The sequence below is a fragment of the Artemia sp. Qi Xiang Cuo genome, chromosome 21 (assembly GCF_049724085.1).
Source record: "Artemia sp. Qi Xiang Cuo chromosome 21, ASM4972408v1, whole genome shotgun sequence".
In the NCBI taxonomy this organism is placed as follows: domain Eukaryota; kingdom Metazoa; phylum Arthropoda; class Branchiopoda; order Anostraca; family Artemiidae; genus Artemia; species Artemia sp. Qi Xiang Cuo.
The window spans coordinates 21,586,275-21,603,872 of record NC_142814.1 but is presented as its reverse complement, the minus strand read 5'-3'; positions in this window follow the sequence as shown (position 1 = coordinate 21,603,872).

Genomic DNA, 17,598 nt, shown 5'->3' with positions numbered 1-17,598 from the left:
ATTAAACTGACAATGCACATTCATTTGTATTTTTTCAGTGAAGTGCAAATTATGTTCTGGCCTTGGGAAGACATAGGGGTTTTGAGCCCAACTTATGTTAATTTCTGCTCGTTTTGAGTTTGAATCGGTTATTTATTGTAATTTCTGTTTGTTTTGGGTTTCATTTATTTATTGATGCTGATTTATGGTATGTTTCACGCTTGGTAGATTATTTTATTTTATTTTTGCTCATTTTTTGTTGAATGGAGTTCTTTACTTTTCTTTAAAAAACTTAAAACTTAAAACAGACAAAAATTATTACTTCACTGCCTATCTAATATATATAAATAAAACTAGTACAAATAAACCAACTAATTATGTTTCCTTATGCTTTTAGGATTATAAAAAACTAGCGCATTACTGAAAACACAAAAGTCAAGTATAACAAACCGGAATATTGATTTGGGAGTCAAAAGTGAGTATGTAGCCTGACAACGATAAACGAATCTATTAAGCTTTTCATAGTCTTACACCAGTGGTGACATCAGTGACTTTCAGTACACAATTAAAATTATCTTAAAAATATAAGCGTAAAATTAAATATTTTTTTAATCACCGCGAAGTAATTGAACAGCATACAGAAATATTGGATTGATTTATCAGTTAGCATTTTAGTCTCGCCAGCTATAATACCAAAAGTGAGTAATATACAGTCTGAAATTGTAAGAAATATGTTTTAGTAATACTTGAAATGAACATCAACTAATACATAATATGAACTCTGGAAATCCAATTATTTCTCTCTATAAGTAGAATAGGAAGTACTATTTCTACGACGCCCCCTTACAAACAGGTTTTTTTTTGGTAGTTAATTCTGTAGGTCATCACACTGTTTGCCAAGATTAACTATTATAACTTTTGTGGTTTTGATTTTATTAATATAATTTATATTTTTACTTAAACGTAATAGTATTAATGTACTTTGATTAAAAGTTACTAGTTTTTTATTTGAGTATTTATGATTGGAGAAAAAAAAATGAGTGGTGCATGTAATCGACTTTATCTGAACTAATGACATGACAGCAGCAGTAGCAATTAGACAATATGGCATACTTTAAATATGTAAATAACCGATGGTTGTCGCCTGGGCATTTACTGTGAAATTATGTATTCTAGATACTTGATCTCATTAAGCGTGTTTAAGTAGGAGGAGCAACTATAATTTGATGGAAAAGTGAATATTCTCCATATAAATAAACTTCGGTCAGCATTAGATGTCCAATTAAAATATATTGATGAGAACAAAATGCATCAGTGAATATTATTATTTTAATTATTTTCAATATAACTTTTTATAATTAAATGTTTTTTATTTCTTTTTCTATAGCCGACATGCGTATATTTTCTACAGTAAAAAAATGAATGTGTTTGTTGTTACAATCGGGTGTTGAGATTGTTATGACTATAAAAAAATTAGATATTTTGGAAAGATCGAATCATGATGAATATATTTATTATGTACAAGAGTTTTATTATAGAGTATGGTTTTCTAGAGTTTTCTATTCAAATTAAGATATTTTCTCGGGAAATGCTTATCGATATAATGAAAACTGATTCTCTATCATTAGACTATTGTATGAAGCTTCTACATCGTGGTCCAAATGCATTTACAAAATTTATTGAGATATTGATCACGACACAGCAAAATGATAATGTGGATATGCTTTTAAACATTAGTTTTTAGAAATTTAGGACTTTTTTTTTTCATAAGAAAGATGGTGCTCAAGGATTCCAAGAATCAAAATCAGAGTTGTATCCTAGCCACCGAACAAGTAACTGTTTCTTACCCTCGCGAGTACGTGTCTTTAATATTTTTTTCAATTTGATAGATTTCACTAGCATTTTTAACTTTTTGCAATTCATAGTCATAAAAGTCACCGAGAATCTCTTCATCTTTGGTATCACGCAGGCGATAAGTTATGGGTTTAGTGTCTAAGATTTTTGCCACTTTAAAAAGTTCGGTGGACCAAAAATAATTCCCCTTTTGAAAAACATTAGTTGTTCTATTAATTCGAACAGTATCGTCAACATTGAACTTATTTTTTTTCTTCTTTTTGACTTTTGATTCATTGGAATATTGTTTAAGAAAGGCGTCAGCTGTATTATGATCCGAATGATGAACTTCCGTTGGTGTAGAGGTGGACAATGATCGATGAGGTCGTTGATTATAAATCAACATGATTTTATCTAGATCATGAATAAAAGCCGGAGTATTTTTCAATGTACAATATTTCGAAATTAAAAGTCTAATAGTTCTTATCAATCGTTCGTCCAATTAAGCCTTTATATTACTGTCACTATGATAGAGCAGTTTACTATATTTCTATAGTAATTTTTCAACATGGGGATTAAAAAATTCGCTACCACGATCCGTTTGAATTTTTTTATATGAATCCTGTTCGAGAATACTTTCAATGGCCTGAGCAACTTCAACACCTCTTTGATCGCAATGGAATTGCATATGCATAGCAACTAAAAACACTGATTGCAAGTAGAATTTACTTGAAAGGTGTATTGTGGCGTCTTTGAAGCTCATCTAGAGTCAGGAGATCTGCTTGCATTATAACCAATAGGTAAAAGGATTTAGTTTTTCGATATTGATTGGCATGAAGTCTATGATTTCTATGCAGAGTGTAACTTGGTTCATTTTATGGATAGTCTCGTACACTTTTAGGGTGAACACCTGTGACTTTGGAAAGAGTTGTTGGGGAACTTAAACTCCCCACCTCGCCAATATTTTCATAAAGACCTGTAAGAACTTCAGATATATTTAATGTACGCACTGGGTGTAACGTCCACGAACGGGGTTTTTACGGCATGAGTGTGCTGTTTTGTGTGGGGTCGTTGACGTGCTACTTCTTCAATGGTTTCTATATCAAAGTGGTTTTATCTTATTTTACACCATTGATGTAAAATCTTCTTCTTATTAAAGTTAATCTTTTAATTTTTATGATGCTGATGATGAACGTTCATTTAATTTTTTTAGAATTTGTATATTGCCAATAAGAATTTTGGGGAAGTTTAATGTATTTAGAAATTTGTATAGACGAGTGTCAAATGATAATAGTCCTTTACGATTTGTAACCATGTCATACATTAAATCAAGTAGATTATAGCTCTTGCCCTGAATTATAATCCTTTCCCCATTGCTCTCAACTTGAATTTGACCACTTTCCAAGAGATAGATTAGGAGTCGTTTACTTTGTTCACGATATGAGTGGGGCAGTAGATTTACAAATTTAAAAACAAATGTATTCAATTACTCCTTCTTTAATTGTTTTCCAGCAGCAGCAGCAGCAGACTCTTGAGAAGATGATTCTTTTTTGGGATCAGCAGCAGTGGGCTTTGATCGATAGTGTTTGTCCACTCGACGAAGTGCATCTTGAAGTAAAATCAGTTTTTTATCATCATCAATAGTTTCTTTGTCAATGAATTTACTCAGATTGTTCTCAAAGTGTTCCACGGGTGAGAGAGCGAGTTTTATTGGAGTCAATTTATAGGGTTTTGCCATTATCACTAGAGAAAACTGTTTACGAGTCCTGCAACTATTGGCAGTAAAAGTGGGAAAAAGCTACCGCCTACCTGAAGAAGTCTTTTCTTTTTAAAATTCTTTCCTTTCTTTTTATAGGACAATGTAAGTACAATGGAACGATGTTGCTGTGCCTCTAGCTTAACTACTTCTGGCAGTTGAACATTAACCTCGGTAAAATTTAAAAAAAATTCAGATATTAGATTAATGAAATCGTTGTAAATACCGTGTTTGAGTATTGCTTTTCTAAGCTGATGTTTTGAAGTGCTTAAAAATGAAAATTAATATCTATTTTCATGTAGTTTCTTCAGTGTCATGATAGTTACTAATAGGTCTTTTTAGTGCTCACGGGGAGATATACTGTAATTTCAGTGTCGAAAATATCTATGAATACACGCAGATCCTCGGGTGTCTTTTGATTAAGATCCAGCAGAATATAACCGTAGGGTTTATTAGTTGCCTGATTGTATTCTGAGAGCAGAAATTTAGGGGCACCTGGATAGATTTGTTTATTGAGAGTTATTAGCGAGCTTGAATCACGAACAACTCTGTAGATGATTGAGTAGGTACAGTTCAAGGCAAATCTTCGCATACATTTGCTCTGATGAAAGGGTTTGTGTAGAACCAGAGTAACGGAATTCTGTTCATGATGTGAGCGAACAGTGAACAGTTGCAACAATTGCTGAGTCTATTGTTCAAGGGATTCAGTCAGATTATCTATAATCTGCAAAGAGTTTGATTCAGTAATGTTGAAAACATGTAGTACTCGCATGATCTGTCTATTAAACGATCCCATGGTGGTTGTAGCACTTGCTTTTGTTTTATTTCATGATTCCTGCCAAATACTATAGGAATACTAGATTTTTTCCGGGTTTTCCGCAAACATTTCATCACAATTTTAATTATTTTAGCTAAGAGTGTTGTTTTCCCTGACATTGAGGGACCACACAGAAACGATCTAAATGGTGTTTTAAATTTATACATGTTTCTTTCAAAAGTTCACCTGGACAACTAACTGTAGACCCTAATTGTCTAATGACTAAATATTTTTTCCCTACTACCACTACTCTGTTCTTCAAGAAGACAAAGACAAAGACTAATAAAGAATCATATTTTTTTTTCTTTTATTATATGCACATAAAAAAGTAACAATACATTGAAAAAAAAATACACTTTTTTAAATTTATTCATAATAAAAAATACAACAACATTTAAATAGGTGCACAGAGAAAAAACACTTTTTTCGTTTATTTATAGAGAAAAAAAACATTAAATTAGAGAGAGCACTTGAAAAAATACACTTTTTTAAATTTATTTATAATAAAAAAAAATACAACAACATTTACATAGGTACAGAGAGTGCTTTGTGACACGTATTTCATATTTTGCAGAAGATATTCTTAACTCTGTTAGAACTATTTTGGATTTGTGTAAAGGATTTTTTTTCTATTTTTAAGAATAGTTTTTGTTGTTTAAGAACTAATTTTGATTTTCTTACAACTTTTTGTATTTTGCAAGAATTGTTTCTGCTTTGTAAGAATTATTTTTGGAATAAGTTTGAATTTTTTGTATGCTATAAAAACTATTTGGAATTTTGATAGAAATTTAGTGTCTTGAAGCAAGTATTTGGTATTTTTCACCAAGTATTTTTTTTATTCTATTATAACTATTGTGGATTTGTGTAAAGTATTTTTGTATTTACTACGAATAATTTTTGTTTTGTAAGAACTATTTTGGATTTCTTAGAACTTTCTATATTTTTTAAGAATTATTTATGTTTCGTAAGAACAATTTTGATTTTGTTTGAACTTTTTATATTCTGTAAGAACTATTTTTTGATGTTTTAAGAAATATTTTTGTTTTGTAACAAGTATTTCAAGTTTTGCAACAAATTTTTTTTATTCTGTTAGTACTATTTTGGATTTGTCTAAAATATTTTTGTATTTCGTAAGAATGATTTTTGTTTTTTAAGAAATATTTTTGGACTTTTTTTGAACTTTTTGTATTCTGTAAGAACTACTTTCGGTGTTGTTAGAATTTTCGTGCTTTGTGACAAGTATTTCATATTTTGCAGAAGCTATTTTTAATTCTGTTAAAACTATTTTGGATTTGTGTAAAGGATTTTTTCTATTTTTAAGAATAGTTTTTGTTGTTTAAGAACTATTTTCGATTTTCTTACAACTTTTTTGTATTTTGCAAGAATTGTTTCTGCTTTGTAAGAATTATTATTGGAATAAGTTTGAATTTTTTGTATGCTATAATAACTATTTGGGGTGTTGTTAGAAATTTAGTGTCTTGAAGCAAGTATTTTGTATTTTGCACCAAGTATTTTATATTCTGTTAGAGCTATTGTGGATTTGTGTAAAGTATTTTTGTATTTATTACGAATAATTTTTGTTTTGTAAGAACTATTTTGGATTTATTAAAACTTTTTGTATTTTTTAATAATTATTTCTGTTTTGTAATAACTGCTTTGGATTTTGTTTGAGCTTTTATATTCTGTAAGAACTATTTTTAGTATTTTTATAAATCTTTTGGTTTTGTAAAAAGTACTTTGTATTTTGCAAGAACTATTTTTTATTATGTTAAAACTATTTTGGATTTGTCTAAAGTATTTTTATATTTTGTAAGAACTATTTCCGGATTTTTCTGAACTTTTTGTATTCTGTAAGAACTGTTTTCGATGTTTTTAGAATTTTTGCTATTTTTGAAAAGCATTTTATATTTTGTAGTAACTATTTTTTATTCTTCTAGAACTATTTTGGATTCGTTTAAAATATTTTTTATATTTTGTAAGAATAATTTTTGTTTTGTAAGAATTATTTTGGATTTTTTAGAACTTCTTGTATTTTGTAAGAATTATTTATGTTCAGTAAAAATTATTTTTAGAATATGTTTGAACTTTTGTATTCAATTAGAACTATTTGGGATGTTGTTAGAATTTTTCATATTTTGAAGCAAGTGTATTATGTAACAAATTTTTTTTAATCTGTTAGAACTATTTCGGATTTGTGTAAAGTAGTTTTGTACTTTGTAAGAATAACTTTGGTATTGCAAGAACTATTTTGGATTTTTTTTAACTTTTGTGTTTTTTTTTTAAATTATTTCTGATTTAACAAACCATTTGAGATTTTTTTTTAACTCGCATTAAAATTCGATCGTTAAAACTGAAAAAAGTTTTTTAATTTTCAAAATAGTCTTAGCATCAAAATAATGTGAGTTTCTTTTATATTGTTTCTTTTTCGTGGTTTTGCTGAGGACGGCCCTTATTTATACGGTCAAAATATTCATTTAAAATTGCATTCCACTGTCTTATAAAATTGCCCCTGTTGTTCTACTTATTGTTTATGATGGAAAGATAGTGTGGTCTTTGTCACCAGTACAGATACTTCATTCAAGAAACGTGATTAAACACGTTTTGAAACTACATGCTATTTGTATGCCTTTCCTTGGCACCTTTCCAAACAAGCGGGGATTCCCCACTGGTTCCTACACATTGCAAAAAAGTGAGCAGTACGAAAACTCCACGTTTCCAACCGGACTGGTTTTTTAGGGACCAATCGGGAGAGATATGTAAAGTCGACATAGCTTTATTTCATTTTTTTAAGGTTCATTTAGACGAGGTTACGTGCGCGCACGTAACCTCGTCTAAATGAACCTTAAAAAATGAAATAAAGCTATGTTGACTTTACATATCTCTCCCGATTGGCCCCTAAAAAACCAGTCTGGTTGAAAACGTGGAGTTTTCGTACTGATCACTTTTTTTTTGCAATGTGTAGGAACCAGTGGGGAATCCCCACTTGTTTGGAAAGGTGCTAAGGAAAGGCATACAAATAGCATGTAGTTTCAAAACGTGTTTAATCACGTTTCTTGAATGAAGTATCTGTACTGGTGACGAAGACCACACTACCTTTCCATCATAAACAATAAGTAGAACAATAGGGAAAATTTTATAAGACAGTGGAATGCAATTTTAAATGAATATTTCGACCCTATATCTAAGGGCCGTTCTCAGAAAAACAACGAAAAAGAAACAATATAAAAGAAACTCACATTATTTTGATGCTAGGAGTATTTTGAAAATTAAAGAACTTTTTTCAGTTTTAACGATCAAATTTTAATGCGAGTAAAAAAAAAATCTCAAATGGTTTGTTAAATCAGAAATAATTTAAAAAAAAACACAAAAGTTAAAAAAAATCCAAAATAGTTCTTGCAATACCAAAGTTATTCTTACAAAGTACAAAACTACTTTACACAAATCCGAAATAGTTCTAACAGATTAAAAAAAATTTGTTACATAATACAAAAAACACTTGCTTCAAAATATGAAAAATTCTAACAACATCCCAAATAGTTCTAATTGAATACAAAAGTTCAAACATATTCTAAAAATAATTTTTACTGAACATAAATAATTCTTACAAAATACAATAATTTATAAAAAATACAAAATATTTATTACAAAAAAAAAATTATTATTAAAAAATATAAAAAATATTTAAAACGAATCCAAAATAGTTCTAAAAGAATAAAAAATAGTTACTAAAAAATATAAAATGCTTTTCAAAAATAAGAAAAATTCTAAAAACATCGAAAACAGTTCTTAAAGAATATAAAAAGTTCAGAAAAATCCGGAAATAGTTCTTACAAAATACAAAAATACTTTAGACAAATTAAAAATAGTTCTAACAGAATAAAAAATAGTTCTTGCAAAATACAAAATACTTGTTACAAAACCAAAAGATTTCTAACAACATTAAAAATAGTTCTTACAGAATATAAAAGTTCAAACAAAATCCAAAGCAGTTCTTACAAAACAGAAATAATTCTTAAAAAATACAAAAAGTTTTAAGAAATAAAAAATAGTTCTTACAAAACAAAAATTATTCGTAATAAATACAAAAATACTTTACACAAATCCACAATATTTCTAACAGAATATAAAATACTTGGTGCAAAATACCAAATACTTACTTCAAGACAATAAATTTCTAACAACATCCCAAATAGTTATTATATCATACAAAAAATTCAAACTTATTCAAAAAATAATTCTTACAAAGCAGAAACAATTATTGCAAAATACATAAAAGTTGTAAGAAAATTTAAAATATTTCTTAAAAAACAAAACTATTCTTAAAAATAGAAAAAATCCTTTACACAAATCCAAAATAGTTTTAACAGAATTAAAAATAGCTTCTGCAAAATATGAAATACTTGTCACAAAGCACGAAAATTCTATCAACACCAAAAGTAGTTCTTACAGAATACAAAAAGTTCAAACAAATTCCAAAAATTGTTCTTAAAAAACAAAAATCATTCTTACGAAATACAAAAATATTTTAGACAAATCCAAAATAGTACTAACAGAATAAAAAATAGTTGTTGCAAAACTTGAAATACTTGTTACAAAACAAAAATATTTCTTAAAACATCAAAAAATAGTTCTTACAGAATATAAAAAGTTCAAACAAAATCAAAATTGTTCTTACGAAACATAAATAATTCTTAAAAAATGTAAAAAGTTCTAAGAAATCTAAAATAGTTCCTACAAAACAAAAATTATTCGTAGTAAATACAAAAATACTTTACACAAATCCACATTAGTTCTAACAGAATAAAAAAAATACTTGTTGCAAAATACCAAATACTTTCTTCAAGACACTAAATTTCTAACAACATTCCAAATAGTTCTTATAGAATAAAAAAAGTTCAAACATATTCCAAAAATAATTTTTAAAGAGCAGAAATAATTCTTGCAAAATACAAAAAGTTGTAAGAAAATCAAAAATAGTTCTTAAACAACAAAAACTATTCTTAAAAATAGAAAAAAATCCTTTACACAAATCCAAAATAGTTCTAACAGAGTTAAGAATATCTTCTGCAAAATATGAAATACGTGTCACAAAGCACTCTCTGTACCTATGTAAATGTTGTTGTATTTTTTTTTATTATAAATAAATTTAAAAAAGTGTATTTTTCTCTGTGTTCCACATGTAAATGTTGTTGTATCTTTTATTATGAATAAATTTAAAAGTGTATTTTTTCATTATTGTTATATGTAATATAAAGAAAAAAATATGATTCTTTATTCGTCTTTGTCTTTGTCTTCTTGAAGAACAGAGTAGTGGTAGTAGGGAAAAAATATATAGTCTTACACAATTAGGGTCTACAGTTAGTTGTCCAGGGGAACTTTTGAAAGAAACATGTATCAATTTAAAACACCGTTCAGATCGTTTCTGTGTGGTCCCTCAATGTCGGGGAAAACAACACTCTTAACTAAAATAATTAAAAATTTTGATAAAATTTTTGCGGAAAAGCAGAAAAAAATCTACTATTGCTATAGTATTTGGCAGGAGTCATAAAATAAAATAAAAGCAATTGCTGCCACCACCATGGGATTGATGCAGATACAGTTCATACAGGGACTTGATGTTTTCAACATTATTGAACCAAACTCTTGGCTGATCATTGACGATCTGGCTGAATCTATTGAACAATGGTCCCAGCAAATGCTGCAATTGTTCACTGTTTGCTCTCATCATGAACAGATTTCCGTTATTCTGGTTCTACACAATCTCTTTCATCAGAGCAAATGTATGCGAACACTTGCTTTGAACTGCACCTACTATATCATCTACAGAGTTGTTCGTGATTCTAGCTCGCTAATAACCCTCAATAAACAAATCTATCCAGGTGCCCCTAAATTTCTGCTCTCAGCATACAATCAGGCAAATAATAAACCTCACGGTTATATCCTGCTGGATCTTAATCAAAATACAACCAAGGATCTGCGTGTAGTCACAGATATTTTCGACAATGAAATTACAGTATATCTCCCGGTGAACACTAAAAAGACCTATTAGTCGCTATCATGACATTGCAGAAACTACATGAAAATAGATATTTATTTTCAGTTCTAAGCACTTCAAAACATTAGCTTAGAAAAGCAATACCCAAACACGGTATTGACAATTATTTTATTAGTATAATATCCGAGTTTTGTTTAAATTTTACCGAGGGTAATGTTCAACTGCCAGAAGTTGTTAAGCAACAGGAAAAGCAACATCGTTCCCGTGTACGTACATTTGCCTCTAAAAAGCAAGAAAAGAATTTTAAAAGGAAACGACTTCTCCAGGCGGGTGGTAGCTTTTTCACTCTTTTACTGCCAATAATTGCAGGACTTGTAAACAGTTTTCTCTAGAGAATGGTAAAACCCTATAAATTGACTCCAATAGAACTCGCTCTCTCACCCGTCAAACACTTTGAGGACAATCTGAGTAAATTCCTCGACAATGAAACTATTGTTGATGATAAAAAACTGATTTTACTTCAAGATGCACTTCGTCGAGTGGACAAACACTCGATCCAAGCCCACTGCTGCTGATCCCAAAAAAGAATCATCTTCTCAAGAGTCTGCTGCTGCTGCTGCTGGAACACACTTAAAGAAGGAGAAATTGGATTTACTTGTATTTAAATTTGTAAATCTAAGGCCTCTCTAATATCGTGAAAAATTTACACGACTCCTAATCTATCTCTTGGAAAGCGATCAAATTCAAGTTGAGAGCAATGGGGAAAGGATTATAATTCAGGGCAAGAGATATAATCTAATTGATTTAATGTATTACATTTTTACAAATATTAAATGAATATTATAATTTGAAACTCGTATATACAAATTTATAAATACATTCATCTTCCACAAAATTATTATTTGAAATATACAAATTCTAAAAAAAATAAATTAACGTGCATCATCATCAACATAAACATTAAAAGATGAAGTTGAAGAAGAAGAAGATTTTAAATCAATTTTGGAAAATACTAACACACCACTGATAGCTAGAAAAAAGCGAAGACGTATCACGTCAACGTACCCACCACCACCAGCAGCCTCAGCCAGTGTACAACACCGTAGTGGACGTTACACAAAGTGCTTACATTCAAAATAGCTTAAGTTCTGAAAGGTCTTTATGAAAATATTTGCGAGATGGGGAGTTTAAGTTCCCCCACAACTCTTTCCAAAGTCACGGGTGTTCACCCTAAAAGTGTACAAGACTATCTACAAAATGAGCCAAGTTACACTCTGCATAGAAATCATAGACTTCGTGCCAATCAATATCTAAAAACTAAAGCATTTTACCCATTGGATATAATGCAAGCAGATCTCCTGACTCTAGATGAGCTTCAAATACGTCAAAATACACCTTACAAGTACATTTTACTTGCAATCAGTTTTTATATTCGCTATGAATATTCAATTAGATTGCGATCAAAGAGAGGTGTTGAAGTTTCTCAGGCCATTGAAAGTATTCTCGAACAGGATTCATATAAAAAATTCAAACAGATCGCGGTAGTGAAATTGTTAATCCTCATGTTGCAAGACTACTAGCGAAATATAGCAAGCTGCTCTATCATAGTCACAGTCCTATAAAGGCTGCATTGGCCGAACGATTGATAAGAACTAATCGACTTTTAATTTAAATATATTGTACATTGAAAAATACGCCGGCTTTTATTCATGGTCTAGATAAAATCATGTTGATTTATAATCAACGACCTCATCGATCATTGTCCAACTCTACACCAACGGAAGTTCATCATTCGGATCATAATACAATTGACACCTTTCTTAAACAATATTCCAATGAATCAAAAGTCAAGAAGAAGAAGAAAAATAAATTCAATGTTGGCGATACTGTTCGAATTAATAGAACAACTAATGTTTTTGAAAAGGAAAATTACTTATGGTCCACTGAACTTTTTAAAGTGGCAAAAATCCTAGACACTAATCCCATAACTTATCGCCTGCGTGATACCATAGATGAGGAGATTCTCGGTGGCTTTTATGACTATGAATTACAAAAAATTAAAAATGCTAGTGAAATTTATCAAATTTAAAAGATATTAAAGACACTTACTCGTAGCGGTAAGAAACAGTTACTTGTTTAGTGGCTAGGATACAACTCTGATTTTGATTCTTGGAATCCTTGAGCACCATCTTTCTTATGAAAAAAAAAGTCCTAAATTTCTAAAAACTAATGTTTAAAAGCATATCCACAATATCATTTTGCTGTGTCGTGATCAATATATCAATAAATTGTGTAAATGCATTTGGACCACGATGTAGAAGCTTCATACAATAGTCTAATGATAGAGAATCAGTTTTCATTATATCGATAAGCATTTCCCGAGAAAATATCTTCCTTTGAATAGACAACTCTATAATATCATCATCTAGAATCAAACGTTTGTCAATAAGAACTATATTCCTCATGATTCGATCTTTCCCAAATCTATACATTTTTTAGAGTCCTAACTCTCTCACAACCAGCTTCGAACTAAACAGACTCTCATATTTGTACTCTAAAAAATATACACGTGTCTGCTATAGAAAAAGAAAAAAATACCATTGATTTAGAAACAGTTTTATTGAACATAATTACAATAATAATATTCACTGAAGCATTTTGTTCGCATCAATATATTTCAATAGGACATCTAATGCTGACCGAATTTTATTTATATGGAGAATATTTAATTGTCCAGCAAATCCCTGTTGTTCCTCCTGCATAAACTTGCTTAATGATATAACAGATCTCGCATACATAGTGTACAATTCATGGAACAGTCGACAGACAGCAGTTATTTACGCAGCTTACGTGGATCCTTGCCTATCGTTGCTGCTGCTGCTGTCAGTTCTATCATTAATCTCCAATAGTGTAAATGTACCACTTCATTTTTTTCTCCACTAATATCCTCTCAAATAAAACCTATTCTCCTTGAATCCAATTCCCTTACTAATATGAATTGCATGGAAAACTATTCCTTATATTCAAATCCTAAACACCACTCAAGTTATACACGTTCCTCTTGGCAAACAGTGTGATGATATATAGAATTAACAAACAGAAAAAAACCTGTTTGGTACGGGGGCGTCGTAGAAATAGTACTTCCTATTCTACTTCTATACAACAGTGAATTTCAAGCTATGATAAAAATTCTAAAGGTAGCATATAGCCCTAATACTATCAAATGGCTTTACTTCAAACTTGTGTACAAACTAATCATGACATGTCCCTTTCAGAACCAAAACGATAGCCAGTCAGTGAACTGAGCAATTGTGCAGAAGTGATACCAAATTAACGTAAAAAAATAATAAAGCAACAATCCTAAAATGGATTATTGCTTTATCTTAAAAGGGATTGATCATATTTCTATTCTGTAAAAAGTGTCCTTAATTGGTTTGCTTTTACTGTACCAAAACTCCTATATTATTTTGTGTTTTCAGTAAAGCGCTAGTTTTTGATAAACCTAAAAGCATAGGTAAACATAATTAGTTGGTTTATTTGTACTAGTTTTATTCATATATATTAAATAGGCCGTGAAGTAATAATTTTTCTCCGTTTTGTTAAGTTTTCAACATCGCTCTTCACGTCCCTAATAAAAACTTTGTTTTTTTAAATTAATCACATTTTATATTAAAACTTGTTCTAAGTTTTTTTTAAAAGGGCAGTCAAATTGTCCACGGGAGTTAATAGGACCCCCCCCCCCATAGGCCCTGGGTAAAGGTCTGTCATTTATTAATTTTGCCAGGTGTTTAGACAAATAATTTTTTATTGGGAAGCATACAGATAGTTTCTGGGGGGGGGGGGTGAATTTTCTGCTATGAAGACTCAAAGGGGAGAATTTTCCGTGGAGAGAGAAATCTCCACGGGATGGGGCTGAACTTCCCTGTGGAAATTTTAGACATGGGCAATTTGCCATAATTCCTATACAAAATTATATTTATTTGTCTTACTTTATTGTTGCCCACTCAATTTTACATGTGTAGATGTTAAGGAGAATCGTCTGGGGGAAATTTTTACCGGGTTAGAATTGTCTAGAGTGCCTCTCCGTACGAGGGGGGTAATTTTCCACGGAAGAAATTCTCCATAAGAGAATCATCCACGGGATAAATTTTCCATTGGGAACTTTCTGTGGTAGCAACTTTCTACTAGGGTTGGGGGTGGGGCTATTTGCTGGAAAAATTTTCCATGGATGAGAGGATTTCCGGTACGATTTCAAAGACAATAAGAAGTTAAAGTCTTTTTCAAATGAAAGTACGTTAAGAAAACCAATTCCCCTGGAATCGTCCGCAAGGAGTTTTCCGGGTGGAATTTTCAGCTAGAATGGAATTGCCTGGGAGAAATTTCCTTGGAGGGGGAGGGGGTTAGTTTAAGTAGAAAGAAATTTTCATAAAGAAATTTTCCGGGGTGGAAGAAATTTTCAAGGAGGGGGAGCTGGATTTTCTGGTAATATTTAAAAATGTTCCGAAATTAAATATAAAAAATTAAGTTTTTTCAACTGAAAATAATGAGCAACATCACAACCTAAGATGAACAGAAATTATACCGTATGTGAAAGAAGTTGACCCCTCCTCAAGATCTAGCTCTTTACGTTAAAGGTTGATTTTTTGTCTCAATTCTTCAAGAACGGCTCCTGAAACACAAAGGCCGCTTCATTAAAATAATAAGATCTTTTTAATTCTATAAAAAAAAACTTTTGCGTTAAGAGTGTGGTCTTGAGGAGGGGGAAACCCTTTAATATACTTGATAATTTCTGTTCGTTTTAGGTTTTGACGTTGCTCCTTACTTTAAGTTGAAAAAACTTAGTTTTTTTATTTTATTTAGTGTCTTTTTTCCTTTAACTCTTCCTTCTTTCATATTCTCATTTGAGTAATTAAGACAAAGTGTGTATAGTATTGGCTATTGGTAATATATATAGTAATTTATACTGGTAATATATATATAACATATAGTGGTAATATATATAATATATAGTATTGGTTATTGTTAAATAACAAACTGTAAGTAAGGAGCGATGCAGCTCAATAATAACCAAAACTCTAAGAAACAGAGTTTTGATAACAATAGATACATCGGAAGATTCGAATTTTTATGCTGATTGAAAATATGCAAAATTCATCAAATTTAATATTACCCATTAAAAGTTAAGAGCCGGAGAAAATTTGCCCAATTTTTAAAAAGGGAAAGAAAACACCCCCGAAACTTCAAGTAATCTTCATGAAAATCCTTCTATCAGATTCGGCATACCAGAGCAATATACTGTAGAGGTTTCAAGCTCCTATGTACAAAAATGTGGGCTCTTGAATTTTTTGCCACAAGAAAGATCACGGATGCGTCTTTATTTGTTTTTTTTGTTGTTTTTTTTTCTCACGGGTGATCGTATTGACCCATTAGTTCAAGAATAATGTGAGAGGGCTCATTCAAATGAAAGTTAAAAGTCCTAGGGCACTTTTAAATTGACCAAAAAATTTTGGTAACTTTCATTTCAAAACTTTGAGAGAGCCCTTTCGTTCAGCATAGTCAAAAAATCTAATAACAATGTTTCTGAAGATGAATTAACCCCCCACAGATCCTGGGGGAAGGGCAGCAAGTTATAAACTCTCCCTCTTGTTTACATATAGTCTTTTTTACTTCAAATTATTTTTAGTTTACAGAATAAGCCTTTCATCTTATTTGAGCGTACTAGGCAATAGAATTGTTCGAAACGAGTACGATTGAAAACTCTATTTTCACCCCTGCCCTGTTTCTTGTGAACTGAATAGGTGAAGCTGCAGTTAGATGGCAGAATCCAAGGGTTCTCAAGGAACTGATGTCGCGAACAATCATCGAGTTTTTCAGTTCTATCGGTATAGTTTCCGATATCATTATCGCAGATAGTGTTTGTATTTTCAATGTTTTTGTTAGGCTTGGGGCTGTACACTTCAATTGATGCTAACAAACCACCCATAGTTTCACCATTCGTCACTGCTTTGGAAATTGGAATCATTATCAAAACTGAAATTCTCATTATTTCTATCTTCAGTTAAATGTAGATGGTAACCAGATCTTTGAATTGTTTTTAACAAAATGGCTATCCCAAAATTTAAATTGGATGCATTTAGGAAAAAAGGGCGTAGTTGCCCTCTGATTACTATTGACTGCTAGAAACGGTGCTAGAAATTCCGATTTCAAATCGAATGAGCCACCCCCGGAGTTTATACAACCATCCCTTTATATATGAAGTGCCTCTGACGGGAAAACATAATAAAAAATAAAATATTGCAGCATTATGGCCTTTACTATTAGGCAATGCTATAACGTTGCCTCTGAAACGTAAACATGCCGTACTCTTTTGTCCATATAATTGCTAATAATATACCTCTTCCGTACCTGAATCTATTCCTTGAAATTAATCACATTCCTTCCAAAAGGAAATCCTGGCTCTGCAATTGAATTTAGGATTGTTGAATACTGAACAATATTTCTCAATGTAATTTTTCTTTTCAAAATTTTTAGTGTTTGTAATTTTTTTTTATCCTTGGTAGAATCATATCCCAAATAAGTCCAAACATAAGCCGTTACTATGGTGATGGAAACAAATAAAGACATTGCATCCACAGCACATTGATGTAATTCAACATCAGTGATACAGAGGATTTTAATCTACTTTGGAATTAACTTTCACTTCAAAATTACGTGGAATAGTAAGTAATATGCGAAAATTAGTTCAAGAAATATTGTGATTATTATACTTAGAATAACCATATTCCTGTTTAGTGCTCAAGTGGTTGTTGATAAGAGACAAGGTCTTTTATTGGTAAACGCAAGGCCAAGATCAGATGAAAGCCATAGGTACTAGAAAAAGCTGAAAGTAAAATGTATTTAATTTAAATTAAATTTATTTCTTAACTAAAATAAAAGTAGATCCTATCTTACAATTACTTCTCCTCAGAAGGAAACACTAAAAAATCCGAAAACAGCTTTAAAACATTCTTGAATACTTATTTACATCATTTATACAAGCGTTTCAACTTATTTTACCCCCAACCCCTTAATGTACTGATCTACATTTTTAATGCATTTTTCCATACGCCAATCTTTCTTCAAATAGATTTAACGGTAAAGAAGCAACGTCAATGAAATCAAGAAATCGATAAATGCATGGAGAATATTTAATTTGGGCTATATAGTTTCACATTAAGG